At 36.8% G+C, this 13,414-nt stretch overlaps 1 protein-coding gene across 1 annotated transcript in view; it reads right to left on the reverse strand.

Moving 5' to 3' along the window:
* LOC112053335 (uncharacterized) overlaps positions 1-13,414 on the reverse strand; it is an 81,208-nt gene that overhangs the window by 49,676 nt on the left and 18,118 nt on the right. The window lies entirely within an intron of this gene.

The following is a 13,414-nucleotide window of genomic DNA, read 5'->3' on the forward strand; positions in this document are numbered from 1 at the left end:
CATACTTAAACATGAAACTCGAATTCTCTTTATCTCGATTAAATCTTTATTTGATTTACAATTTTTTTTTTAATATAGGGAATTAGTCTTCGTCAGTCCTTAGTAAACATTAAATCAACTTAAAATCCAAGCAAACATAATATAAATTAACGAAAAATCTAAACTTTTGGAGTTGCTAAACTTTGGTATCCGTTTTGAGGTAGGAAAGAGCAAATAAAATATGTGGTGGGATTTGCGCTAGCAGTTCTTCATGGAACGCTGTAAGAAGCCAGAAAAGAAAAGACGTTCAGTTTAAAGTTGTGCCACACACCACAATGCCTTTTTTTACTTACATTGTTTTTTTATTAATTGTAAGACGCCTCAACCACTTGGGCATATCTAAACCTAAACAAACGTATTGGAAGCATCAAACACCACGTTATGTTTGGCATAACCTTGAAAAAGGTACCAGCTGTGTGCATGACCAAGCAAGCAGAAGAAGAGTAGGGACTCCAATTTGGATAACAATCCTTGGGACTTAGGATTGTTGACTAGATGCACAATTGTTGTGTTCATTTGATGCCAAATCTTGTTCATAATATAAAAAACTCAAGGTTAGTGTATCAGTGGTGATAGTTCACAATTTGAATAACATAAAAATGATAAACTTAATAAATTGATATGCATATTGGCTATTATACTTAGCTAGTAAACGGCTCAGCGGTGAGCCCGTCTATATGGTAATTGGATTTTTCTAGGGCCTTTCTAATCTTGTTAAATCAGTAATAATTCCAAAGTATCATCATATATGGTGATAACTGATAAGTATTTGAGGAGAATACGTTATTTATGTAAATAGAAATGTAACTAATCTAATAACATAAAAAATAATACCTAACATTGAAATAAATATATCAAACAATTCTTTTACCCTATATTATTATCCGCACCACTCTCGTTACAAAAGTACACGATGCTCTACAAGTCGCGAAAAGCCGAGCCGCATGGCGTGACATCGTGCGGAAAAAAGTTATGAATGTGTGATAGGGGTCACGACCCTCAGTAATGAGGAACACGACGCGGAGAGAGAGACCCTATATTATTAGAGTCGTATGCCTATGAGGTTGAACCTTATGTGTCCTATGAGTGTTAATATAGGTAGGTGATGGATTTCCACTTTGGCATATAACACATAAATTAACATTTAATACATAAAACATTATTGTTTACCTACCTAAACATCTTTAGATACTTATTACTAACTTTTTTATTTGATACTTGCACAGATTTATCATCGAAACGAAAAATCTTCTTTTAGGAATTATTTCTATTAATCAGCTTTCAGCTATAAGACTTTTTTACATTAGGTTTCTACAATACATAATACCGGAATGCTAAATCCCTTCGTACCTCAATTACAATAGATAACAAATCTAACAGTTACAGTAGATAACTAAGTCAATTTAGAAAATCTAAATTGACCCAAACCCAAGAATGGAATTAAAGCTAAAGTGGTCAAATTACCGAACCATATTAATCACACTAAGAATCTAATCAATTAATACATAGATAAGTATACCTAATATTCTAATTTTCAAGCTCCCATTCCTCGGACACCGATGTATAGGCATCGTTTTACAATTTATTACATTCTTGTATCGAAATCTTTTGAATTGACATCGTAAATTCTAAAGAGTTCCTCAGTGTCAAAGAATTAAGAACTTTATGCTTCCTACCGAGACACCAAGATTGAACTTTATTGGCACATTGTCACCATAAATTCGACCTTGCTAATTCATTTATTATAAAGTATACGAAATTACCATTTAAACCAGAACCTGTATTTCAATACAATATTTATCCACAGGTAACGGTGTTTTAAATATTAGAAAAAGATATTTTGGTTTCATTAAAACGCTATTCAATAGAAAAATGTGTTGTGGAAGGTAAATCTGTTTCGACCGGTCTTTTTAATTTCGTGAATAAGCAATGTCTTCTGACTAGATTTTATGGACTTGTGATTCGAACTTTTACGGTTTCAATATGCGTTGTACCTATACTTTTTTATGAGCCTGCCAATTAATGATATCACGCACACGTCTAAAGTTTAAAGATTTTGTTAAAGCTCAGAAAATGTGTAAGAACTTTTCAAACGTTCGGTGTGTCACACAGTTTTAACAGATTTTAGAATCAACTAACGAAATTCTTATAACAAGAAAACGTAATGATTTTTATTAATTATTCTCAAGTCAACCATCACAATTTGTCTCAGCAAGCGTTTAAACTTGGCGCCTATACATCAAGAGCTTAAAAAGCTTAAAAAGTCAATCTAACACCGAAAGGGTCGTTCCCACCCGTTGGATCGTTATATACACTTCAAAAACCCACTCCAAAAACATTCCGACTTTGACTATTGGTCATATTAAAAAAGATTTAGCAAATACTCTTTTTGTTTATGGTATTTTTATAATGGTGAACCTAGAACAAAATCCCAGTTAAGTAACATTATTCTATAACGATGTTTTTTTTAACTCGATAGTGTGAGGATCCTGGAATCGCCTCACTCTTTCTCTATCTCGAAGGCACCGAGATTACTAGACCAATTTTAAACACTTAATCACCATGGAAGGCTACATTATTAGGGAGTATCATTGGCTATATTTTATCCATATTTTACTACGGGAACGTAAACTACAAGCGGGTGAAGCTAGGGGGGCGAGCGTCGAGCTAATAATTTTTTGTTTGCACCCGTGATGTCATCCTTTCAAAGGCTGAAAACCAGCGCTGCGGCTTCCCTTCCCGAACGGCCCCCCGAGATCCGAGTCTCAGAGTAGAGGCCCTTAGAGAGTTGTTCCGCTCATCTACTCTGCTTCTGCCTTCGAACCCCATCGGGCGATGCTTCTGCGCTCGTTCAAACCCCCCGTTGACTCCGCTGAGGTCCCATTAAAGAGTCTACGGCACTAACAGTGGAATTCTTAGACGTTGTAGTGGCACCCCCAGGGGATCATTCAGCCGCTGAGTGTCGAATTTAACCTCTATTTGTTTGAGAATTTGACACTCAGCGGGTGAATGATCTCCTAGGGGTTCCCGTACAACGTCTATGAATGCTACTGTTACACAATCAGATAAAAAAGCTGCTGCTTTATGCTGAGTGAGAGACCTATAAATTGATCAGTGCGGTTTTTTATAAAATGAAAACTTAGTAATAAGTTTTACTAATCAAGTAAAAATGCTTCTTCTTCTTCTTCTATTTACTAAATAAGTAATTAAATAATTAGGTACTTAACTTCATACAGAAATTTTGAGGCCATAACTTTTCAAATGGTGTTGTAGGTCACTGGTAGGTATGTCTAATAATACGAGTATATCGCTAGCATGGGGGTTATTTAGGTTATACATGCTAAAAGCCAGCTTGGAAGTCCTCCCGCTGGGCCATGACGCCAGGTTATCGCAGCTTGTTGTATTAGCATATGATAATACTTGAAACAGCTCGGTGCCACGACTAACATGGGCATATTAAATAATTAAAGTTTATCGTTTAATCTATTCGTATCTCCCATAGATATTTTAAGAATGTTGTCTCTGTTCTAAGCACTTTCTCTAAGAATTCTCGTATGTATTTTATTTTCTAGGCTGTTTGTTTTGGAGTCTTCTCGGACCAAGACGCATTTAGAACCCTCGTAATTTTTTATTTAGACTTTTCGACTAATTATTTAATAACATTACCTGTTAATAAAATAAAAAGAGAATTATTTTAAATCTCTGCGTGTGTGAAGTCTGCTATTCCGCATTTAGCCAGCGTGGTGGACTATTGTGGCCTATTGTGGCCTAACCCCTCTCATTCTTAGAGGAGACTCGCACTCAGCAGTGAGCCGAGTATGGGTTGATAATGATGATGAATGATGAAAGGTTGTTTAAAGTAGAAATAAATTTACATTGGGCAATAAACACAGGTGATAATTGTGTATAATTGGAATTGCAAGTAATAAACGTCATTTTGACCAAAAACGGAAGTTAATTATTATTATTAATCTACAGAAACAATCGGAAGCAACATGCCTATAGCCAAAAGCCCACCGAAGCCGTAATAAATCACTTACTTTCACAGAGTTTTACCATACACATTAATTATTTCTATCGATTGATAAGTTTCGAACCTTCGTATACAATACACCTATCTACGTATCTACGACTATTATTTATAGTCTCCGCGCCTTCGGCTTTTCAATTACAAAATAGTGATAAACCCATTAAAAGGCATTAAAAGAATCTAACAGCGGTATAATCAACAGTAAACACGTATTAAAATTTAAATGTGTAATAGACTTTGACTCATATACATAAACTAGCTGACGCCGCGCGGTTTCGCCCGCGTGGTTCTCGTTCCCGTAGGAGTACGGAGATAATATATAACCTATAGCCTTCCTCGATAAATGGGCTATCTAACACTGAAAGAATTTTTCAAATCGGACTAGTAGTTCCTGAGATTAGCGCGTTTAGTCAATCAAACAAACAAACAAACTCTTCAGCTTTATAATATTAGTAGGTATAGACACAGTATATAGATGTATTTATTGCTTTGCTCCTTTGGTGTACTATATTTAGTCAGCGATTTTTTTTATTCTCTGCAAGTTAGCCATTGACTCACCTAATTGTAAGTGATGATGCAATATATGGAAGCGGGCTTATTTGTTAGGAGGAGGATGAAAACCCACACCCCTTTAGGTTTCTACACGACATCGTAACGGAACGCTTGGCGGTACGGCTTTGCTATTAGGGTGCTAATTAGCTACGGCCGAAGTCTTCTACCAGCCAAACCTGAACTAATTGAAAATTCTTAATCGTCCCAACCGGTGATCGAATCCAAGACCTCTGTCTCGTAAACTGCGCACACAAAATGCGGCCGTATAAAAAAAATAATAATAAAAATGTTCAATCAGTTTAATGTTATATTGTTTTTACTATCCAGCTACTAAGAGTTGATTGAGGCGATGGATCGAGCTATAGGTACTCTTGTAGTCTCTGCGTGATTGAATCAAATATATACATACTTCAGTTTTGAAGCTAAAGTGGCAATGGACGGGGCAGATAGTTCGAAGAGCCACTGGACTTTGAGATCCAAAGTTGCTGAAATGGCAACCCTGCTCAGAAAAGCGCAGTGTTTGTCAACCCTAACAAGGTAGACCTTTTTTATTTTATTTTTCTTTTTAAAAATAATATTTGCTTTTTTTTTAATATGACCAATATTTTATAATTTAAACTATCGTGAGTGTTATTCATATTAATTGATTATGAAACACGGCTAAAACTCACGCGATATTACGTCGGAGTACGTCGCTTCGCAGTTTGGATCGTGCCGCGATGCAAGAACCAGCTCATGACTAAGGGCCCCGTATGGGTTCGAAACTAGTCGGGCATACTCCGACGTAATATCGCGTGAGTTTTAGCCGTGTTTCATAATCAATTAATATGACCAATATTTCCTATTCTCCTCCAACTAGTCGAGAAAGACTGTATTAGGAGTGGGTACGACAATAGACCAACGGGGCGGGGATCGAACCACCACCCTTCGATGATGAGCCCGACCGATGATGATAAAAGCCATTATAAGAATTATGCAAATAGAAAGCCTATTTATGATACGTAAGATCTCGAGCAATTACCTAGTTAATCAGTAATAATACAAATCCTCGGAAAACGAATGCGAATGGCACTCATTAAGTCATAAAAAGGTTAAAAGTTAATTGTCATGGTTACAAAGATCAAAAGTGTAGTAACATCACTTTCAAAATGTTTATGTTATGTAAATAAACTTAAAAAATCATCACACTAAAACATAAAGGTGAATGTTTGTGTTTACATGTGTGTGTATGTTAGTTACTCGTAGGTACTCCTTCCTTCACGCTACAACTCCTGAGATTTGGATGAGATTTGGTATGGAGAAACATTACATATTGGCGGATTCCGTGGCGCAGTGGTATGTGCGGTGGATTTACAAGACAAAGGTTCTGAGTTCGATCACCGGCTGTTCCGATTGAGGTTTTCTTAATTGATCAATGTCTGGCTGGCTGGCTTCGGCTATGGCTATAGTTACCACTCTACCGTCAAAGACGTACCGCCAACCGGTTTAGCTTTCCGGTACGACGTTGTGTAGAAACTGAAAGGGGTGTGGATTTTCATCCTACTATATATGTTTTCTTTTCTACTACTAATAAGTTAGCCTGCTTCCATCTCAGATTGCATCATCACTTATCATCATCAGATGAGATTGTAGTCAAGGGCTAACTTGTAAAGAATAAAAAAGATAGGTTACATTTGCTTCCGAAGTTCATGTTTACTTCGGGTTTTAAAACCCTGAATTTCACTTACTTTACTTTATGTATTGACTGTTTTGACTTACCTAATTTGTATTTTAATTTTAAGTATATTTTTACTTATCGTTACAGCAAACAACTCTCGTCTGTGCAGAGAATCGCGTAAACAAGTAAGTGGGCATAATTTCCCGTGCCGCCTCAAAGCGTAAGATAATATGCGTGTTTTTATATCATTGGGTGTGCATCGGTTTTTATATAAAACCTATTCATGCACTTCCTTTTTCTTATTGCAGTCCGCAGTATGGCGTATGTATGAATTATTTAAGTACCAATGAACTTTGTTAGTTCTTTGCACCTTGGCGGTAATTACGACATGCATTATTTAATGGAAATTTAATTTTTTTATAAGTAACAGTAATAATATTATGTGCATTATATTTATATCTGCATAATAGAAAATATACTTACCCATAACAGAAGCTACGCTTACCTACTTTGCGGCTTAATAGTGATGTATGTTTTGTTTAAGTATATTTATATATGCCCGACCAGTTTCGAACCCATACGGAATCGTTGATCATGAGCTGGTTCTTGCAACGCGGCACGATCCAAACGTTCATCAGTCAGAGAAAGTTAGTCCGCTGCCATCTACGATTGCACCATCACTTACCATCAGGTGAAATTGTAGTCAAGGACTTACTAGTAAAAAATAATAAAAATTCTATCATAATTGTTTATTCAATAATGCAATCAACAAATCAGTTGCTCCCTTTTTGTATTTTACTGTAGGTAGGTAGTATTTGTTTCAGTAGTTTATCATTCATCATCATCATCAGCATGTCAGCCGATGGACGTCCACTGCAGGACATAGGCCTTTTGTAGGGACTTACAAATATCACGATACTGAGCCATCTGCATCCAGCGAAAACCTGCGACTCGCTTGATGTCGTTAGTCCACCTGGTGGGGGGTCGACCAACACTGCGCTTTCTAGAGCGGGGTACCCATTCCAGCACCTTGGAGCCCCAACGGCCATCGGCTCTTCGAACTATGTACCACTTCAGCTTCGCGACACGTTGAGCTATGTCAGTGACTTTACTTCTTCTACGGATCTCCTCATTTCTGATACGATCACGCAGATCACTCCTAGCATAGCTCGTTCCATCGCCCGCTGTGTGACTCTGAGTTTTCTTATGTTTTTCATTACGGTTGATAAAAAGAACGGAAATCCTGGAATGCTATCACACAACTGAGGAAATACTATGAAGATTTAATTTAAATGCATTTACATATGACACACCTAAGTTAGAGAAAGCTTATGGCTACGTAATTAAACGAAGAATCATCCTTGTAAAATCATAGACATTATGCATTTAAAGTGGTTAAATAAGTAGAAGCAATTGGCAAAGCTCAATAAAAGAGGTTTTACCATAAATATGCAAATAGCGAGCTGTTAATAACACACAGTTGAAAACTGTACGGCACCAAGGTAATGGAGTTTTAGTACCTCCTTAAGGAAACAAGTTGGTAGTAAAAATTAATACAGAGCTATCGCTGTAGTTTAAAGTTGGTAAGTTGCTAAGTTATTCGGGTATTAGGGCACTAAGGCAACGGTAGTGTTTAAGTAAGGAGGCAATTGTGGTGTTTTAGTATCTCTAAGGTAACAGATTGACATACTAAAACTAATGCGAAGTAATCCTATAGCTTACAATCGCTAAGTTATTCGGGTATTAGGGCAAGGAGGTGGTGGTGTTTTAGTACGTAAGGAAACAAATTAATAATAAAAGTTTATACGAAGTTATTCTATTTATCCTTAGACTAATAACCTATAGACGCGCAACACCTAATAATGTTTTGACGGCCTCCGTGGCGCAGTGGTATGCGCGGTGGATTTACAAAAACGGAGGTCCTGGGTTCGATCCCTGGCTGGGCAGATTGAGATTTTCTTAATTTGTCCAGGTCTGGCTGGTGGGAGGCTTCGGCCGTGTCTAGTTACCACCCTACCGGCAAAGACGTACTGCCAAGCGATTTAGCGTTCCGGTACGATGCCGTGTAGAAACCGAAAGGGGTGTGGATTTTCATCCTCCTCCTAACAAGTTAGCCCGCTTCCATCTTAGACTGCATCATCACTTACCATCAGGTGATATTGTAGTCAAGGGCTAACTTGTAAAGAATTAAAAAAAAAATGTTTCACTCCAAACGTAAGCCACTTCTGTGACTATGTGAGCGTAACCTTATCAGCCGATAGACGTCCACTGCTGGACATGGGCCTCTTGCATGCACCTTCAAGCACAACGGTCTCGAGCCGCCAACATCCAGCGGCTCAATGTGAGCGTAAGAGCGTTAAGCTAATTACAGTCGCTGACACGCACACAAGCGTAATTGTCGCAGCCTAGTGATGCGTCAAGGCACAGTAAATAAAAAGAGCTCCCATTTCGGGGCACATAAACGGCTTACTAATCCTGCGACTATACACTATCTATGTGTTATAAATCTATGCTTATATCTTAAAATTGCTTAGTTATTCGGGTAGACACAGAGGTGATGTTTTAGTGCGTAAGGAAACAAATTGGTACTAAAATTTAATAGGAAGTTATCATGGACCTATTTGTATAGTGCTTGATTTTTGCGACGTATTTCGTCCTCGAGGGAATCAATATAAAACCATACTCTCTATAATAATCAATCGATGTAATGACGAAAATAAATGAATATATGCACATTTTTCCGCCTCAATTTTGATTTGACGACCTCCGTGGCGCAATGGTATGCGCTGTGGACTTACAAGACGAAGGTCTTGGGTTTGATCCCCGTCTGGGTTGATTGAGGTTTCTTAATTGGTCCAGGTCTGGCTGGTGGGAGGCTTCGGCCGTGGCTAGTTACCACCCTACCGATGTCGTGAAGAAACCGGAAGGGGTGTGGATTGTCATCCTACTCCTAACAAGTTAGCCCGCTTCCATCTTAGATTGCATCATCACTTACCAACAGGTGAGATTATAGTCAAGGGCTAACTTGTACAGAATAAAAAAAATATATGCCCTTGTGCCTTATCTCTAGTCTAAAATATCGTTGGCAATAACGATGGTATCTATAGGTGCGTTTTCTACACTAAAGACATCTCAGACCAATTATTGTATAGGACCTGCCTCGTTAGACGTTACTTTTCTGTCAAAGTATATGATCAACGATCTAATGTGATTATAAAAACTGTATAATATATATATAAAATATATATAATCGATGTTTCATAGTTGTAATCGTGTTCGTCGGTTAAACAGCTCCGTAAAAGTACCTTTTTGTGTAATTGAATGGTGTTAAAAACGGGCACAAACTTTTAGTTTAGTATAAGATATATACCAAATCTAAGCTCGTATTCCTCAGAAAATGACAGACAATTTTGTTCGTGACTATACGATACAGGTCCTTCTATAATTGGTCTGAGAAAGACATAGACAACACACCGCTTACATTCCTAATCACCTGCTTTCTTCATTCAATTAAATCCTGATCTGAAATAACTGTAATCACCACAAAGACATTAACACACGTCTATCAACACTGTCATCAAGGCTAACTTGGCAAAAACACCGCAAGAATTACCTACGTATACCAATGAAGCTTATAAACCCTTAGAAAGTGTGATATGAATAAATTATATATTATATACACTGGCTTATAAATTACTACTTAAATGATTGATTGCCTTGTAAGATTGGAAAATTGTTCATGTTTTCCTTAAAAAATTTTTTCCGATCTTTCTTCACTACATAAAACAAAGTCGCTTTCTCTGTCCCTATATCCCTGTATGCTTAAATCTTTAAAACTACGCAACGGATTTTGATGCGTTTTTTTTAATAGATAGAGTGATTGAAGAGGAAGGTTTATATGTATAACTAGCGACCCGCCCCGGCTTCGCGCGCTTGCAATGCTGATACTAAATACATTACAGAGAAACTGTGAACGTTGTAAGTACATAAAAACATAATATTATAAAGGTGGTGGTTCGATCCTCGCCCCGTTAGTCTATTGTCGTACCCACTCCTAGCACAGTCTTTCCCGACTAGTTGGAGGGGAATGGGAATATTGGACATATTATAAAATAATAAAATATATGGCAAATATTCTTTAAAAAAAAAAGGCGAAAGTTTGTGTGTATGTTTGTTCATCCTTTACGCTGCGGCTACTGAAACGATTTCAGCTGAAATTTGAAAAGGAAATACATTTCACTCTGGATTAAAACTTAGGCTACTTTTCATTCCGGAAAAATCCAAGGTTCCCGTGAGATTTGTGATAAACTAAATTCCACGCGGACGAAAGTCCGTTAAAGTGATAAACTAAATGTCAATGCAAAATTTAAAAAGAAATATTTTTCTTTGAATGCAATCATTTTTGTTTCTTTACTAAACCCCCCCCCCCTAGAGTGGTAGTCGACAACTTCAACTTCAAAAACATGTAGGAAACGTTGGTTTATTATTTACAATTTCCATTCCTCGCAGTTTCGTTGAGCCCGTCTGAAACAATAGAGCCATTCCGTTGATTGACTCGCGAACACTTCCCGGATGCTTTTTTCTCACAACACGTTTCCTTGCGTGTTCAATTTTACCTGTACATTCAATAAAAAAAGATTCATTTGCGTACCATGAGATAGTGGAGATTTAATAGTGAGAAAACGATAAGGGAAACACGCTTGCAGTATTAATTATTGACGTGCATTCGTTTTTAACGTGTACCAACCATTATCTTGGGGAATTTGATAGCCCAGTGGATAAGACCTCTGCCTCCAATTCCGATCCGGGGCATGCACCTCCAACTTTTCAGTTGTGTGCATTTTAAGAAATTAAATATCACGTGTCTCAAATGGTGAAGCAAAACATCGTGAGGAAACCTGCACGCCAGAGAATTTCTTAATTCTCTGCGTGTGTGAAGTCTGCCAATCCGCACTGGGCCAGCGTGCGACTCGAGCTCAGCAGTGAGCCGTATATGGGTTGATAATGACGACCATTATCTTGACGGCCTCCGTGGCGCAGTGGTAAGCGCGGTGGATTTACAAAGCGGAGGTCCTAGGTTCTTCCATCTGAGCCATCTTAGACTGCATCATCACTTACCATCAGGTGAGATTGTAGTCAAGGGCTAACTTGTAAAGAATAAAAAATAATAATGTTGTGCCTACCGACATTTTCTGATGAGCTTTTTATTAAAGAGGTTCTAAAGAGTTAAAGAAAGAAAAAAATCTCTAAAATATTTCAAGAATGTTTACTTAAATTTTAGTGTTCAATACAACGTATAATATACTTTCACAAAAACAAATTAACATGCCGGTATTCAAAAACGATTTTCAAGTTAACTATCTTCGTTAATCTGATCAATCTTATTAACACAGATTTATTGGTGCGCCGCTTCGGACGAATCGTTTTATTAAAAAATAGCCCTTTTACTTAATAAACTAATGATTAGAAATCGAATAATTTTAATTTCAACTTCGCATATGGGAATATTTTAATAAGTGAAAGTTTATAGAACTTAAACGGTATAGCACAGTATTATAATTGACGCCATTGGACGCCCATCTTCCTGTTTTTAGCGTTCCGTATATCATATTACAAAATCTTGTATAAATGAATACAATTAAAGCAAATTGGTGAAGTTAATCTGATGATTATTTTATTATTAAGCATTCCATTATGATGACAGGCAACAAAATCGATATTATTCATTTGTTAGTCATCGTTGCTTTTCAGCATGCTAATTCACTATGTTTGACGTATGCTAGTTGATATAGGAAATTGATATTCTATGTAACAAATGTCATCCGGTGCTTACTGGCAGATAGTCGTGAAAAGTGAAGTGGTATGAATACTTTTTCTATCATTATTTTAATAGTAATACATACAATATACAAAATTGTTAGTTAATTTAAAACAATACACATTCTGGTATTGCATTGTAAAAATAACATAAAACATTTATATAATTGTGTTTAGTTTTGCAATCAATTATGATCTGTATCTTTGTTGACATCAAATGAAGGTTTAGATGTCCCCACTGGATAATATATAAATTGGTGATTTTTTTAATCAGAAGAAGAAGAAGAAATACTTTATTGCACTCAAAATGACAATAATAATTAGAAACATTTAAAATGAATAATTTACACTTATTATAAGCAATCTCTAACAGGCAACTCTTGACGAGATGACTTGCGAAGTAAGAGCGGGAAGATGCAATACATCATGTATAAAATACATCTTGTAAAGCAATTAGTATGTTGAGTTATTAAAATTATCAAATTAGTTCCAGATAGATTAAATAAAAAAACACAGCGGAACCCTACGTGTGAAAGGCAGTCTCGCACTAACTGATATTATTTTCTGATACCATCAACCATTTTAATACAAACTAGCTTTCGGACGCGAGATCGAAGCAATAAAAACTTGTATAGGATCTATCAAACAGACAGTGAAGACACGCGGACTGCGACCTTCTTTAGGTATTTTGCATACGTGATTTTCTCTGATACACTTTGGGATTTTATCTATTTTTACCCGACTGCAAGAAGGGTAAAAATAAGTTTGGTGTATGTACCAGACTATGGTGTGTTTATAGACTATCTTGCAGGAATCGGAAAAAGGCCGGAAGTATGTATTGCAGTGAAACTTTGCACGCTTTGCACACATATCCCACTGTATACGGACAAATAAAGACAGAGAAATAATTAAGACGGAAATCTATACTTAATACTTTGATTAAATATACGTATATATAATCAAAGACTTAATATTATAAAGCTGAAGAGTTTGTTTGTTTGAACGCGCTAATCTTAGGAACTACTGGTGCGATTTGAAAAATTCTTTCAGTGTTAGATAGCCCACTTATCGAGGAAGGCTATATGCTATTTTAACCCCGTATACCTACGGGACCGAAACCATGCGGATGAAACCGCGCGGTCAGCTAGTGGGTAATGTTCCTGAAGAAAACTTCGTGTTAGAAATGTTGAAAGCGACAAATAACTGGAAGATAATCACTGACTTACTGGAGAGAGTCTTGAGAAAAAAGGAAAAAGAAAAGAAAAGGAAAAATAAGAGAAAAAAAAGAGAAAGACAGACAAGTTAGAGACAACAATTTT

The sequence above is a fragment of the Bicyclus anynana genome, chromosome 20, assembly GCF_947172395.1.
Source record: "Bicyclus anynana chromosome 20, ilBicAnyn1.1, whole genome shotgun sequence".
NCBI lineage: Eukaryota > Metazoa > Arthropoda > Insecta > Lepidoptera > Nymphalidae > Bicyclus > Bicyclus anynana.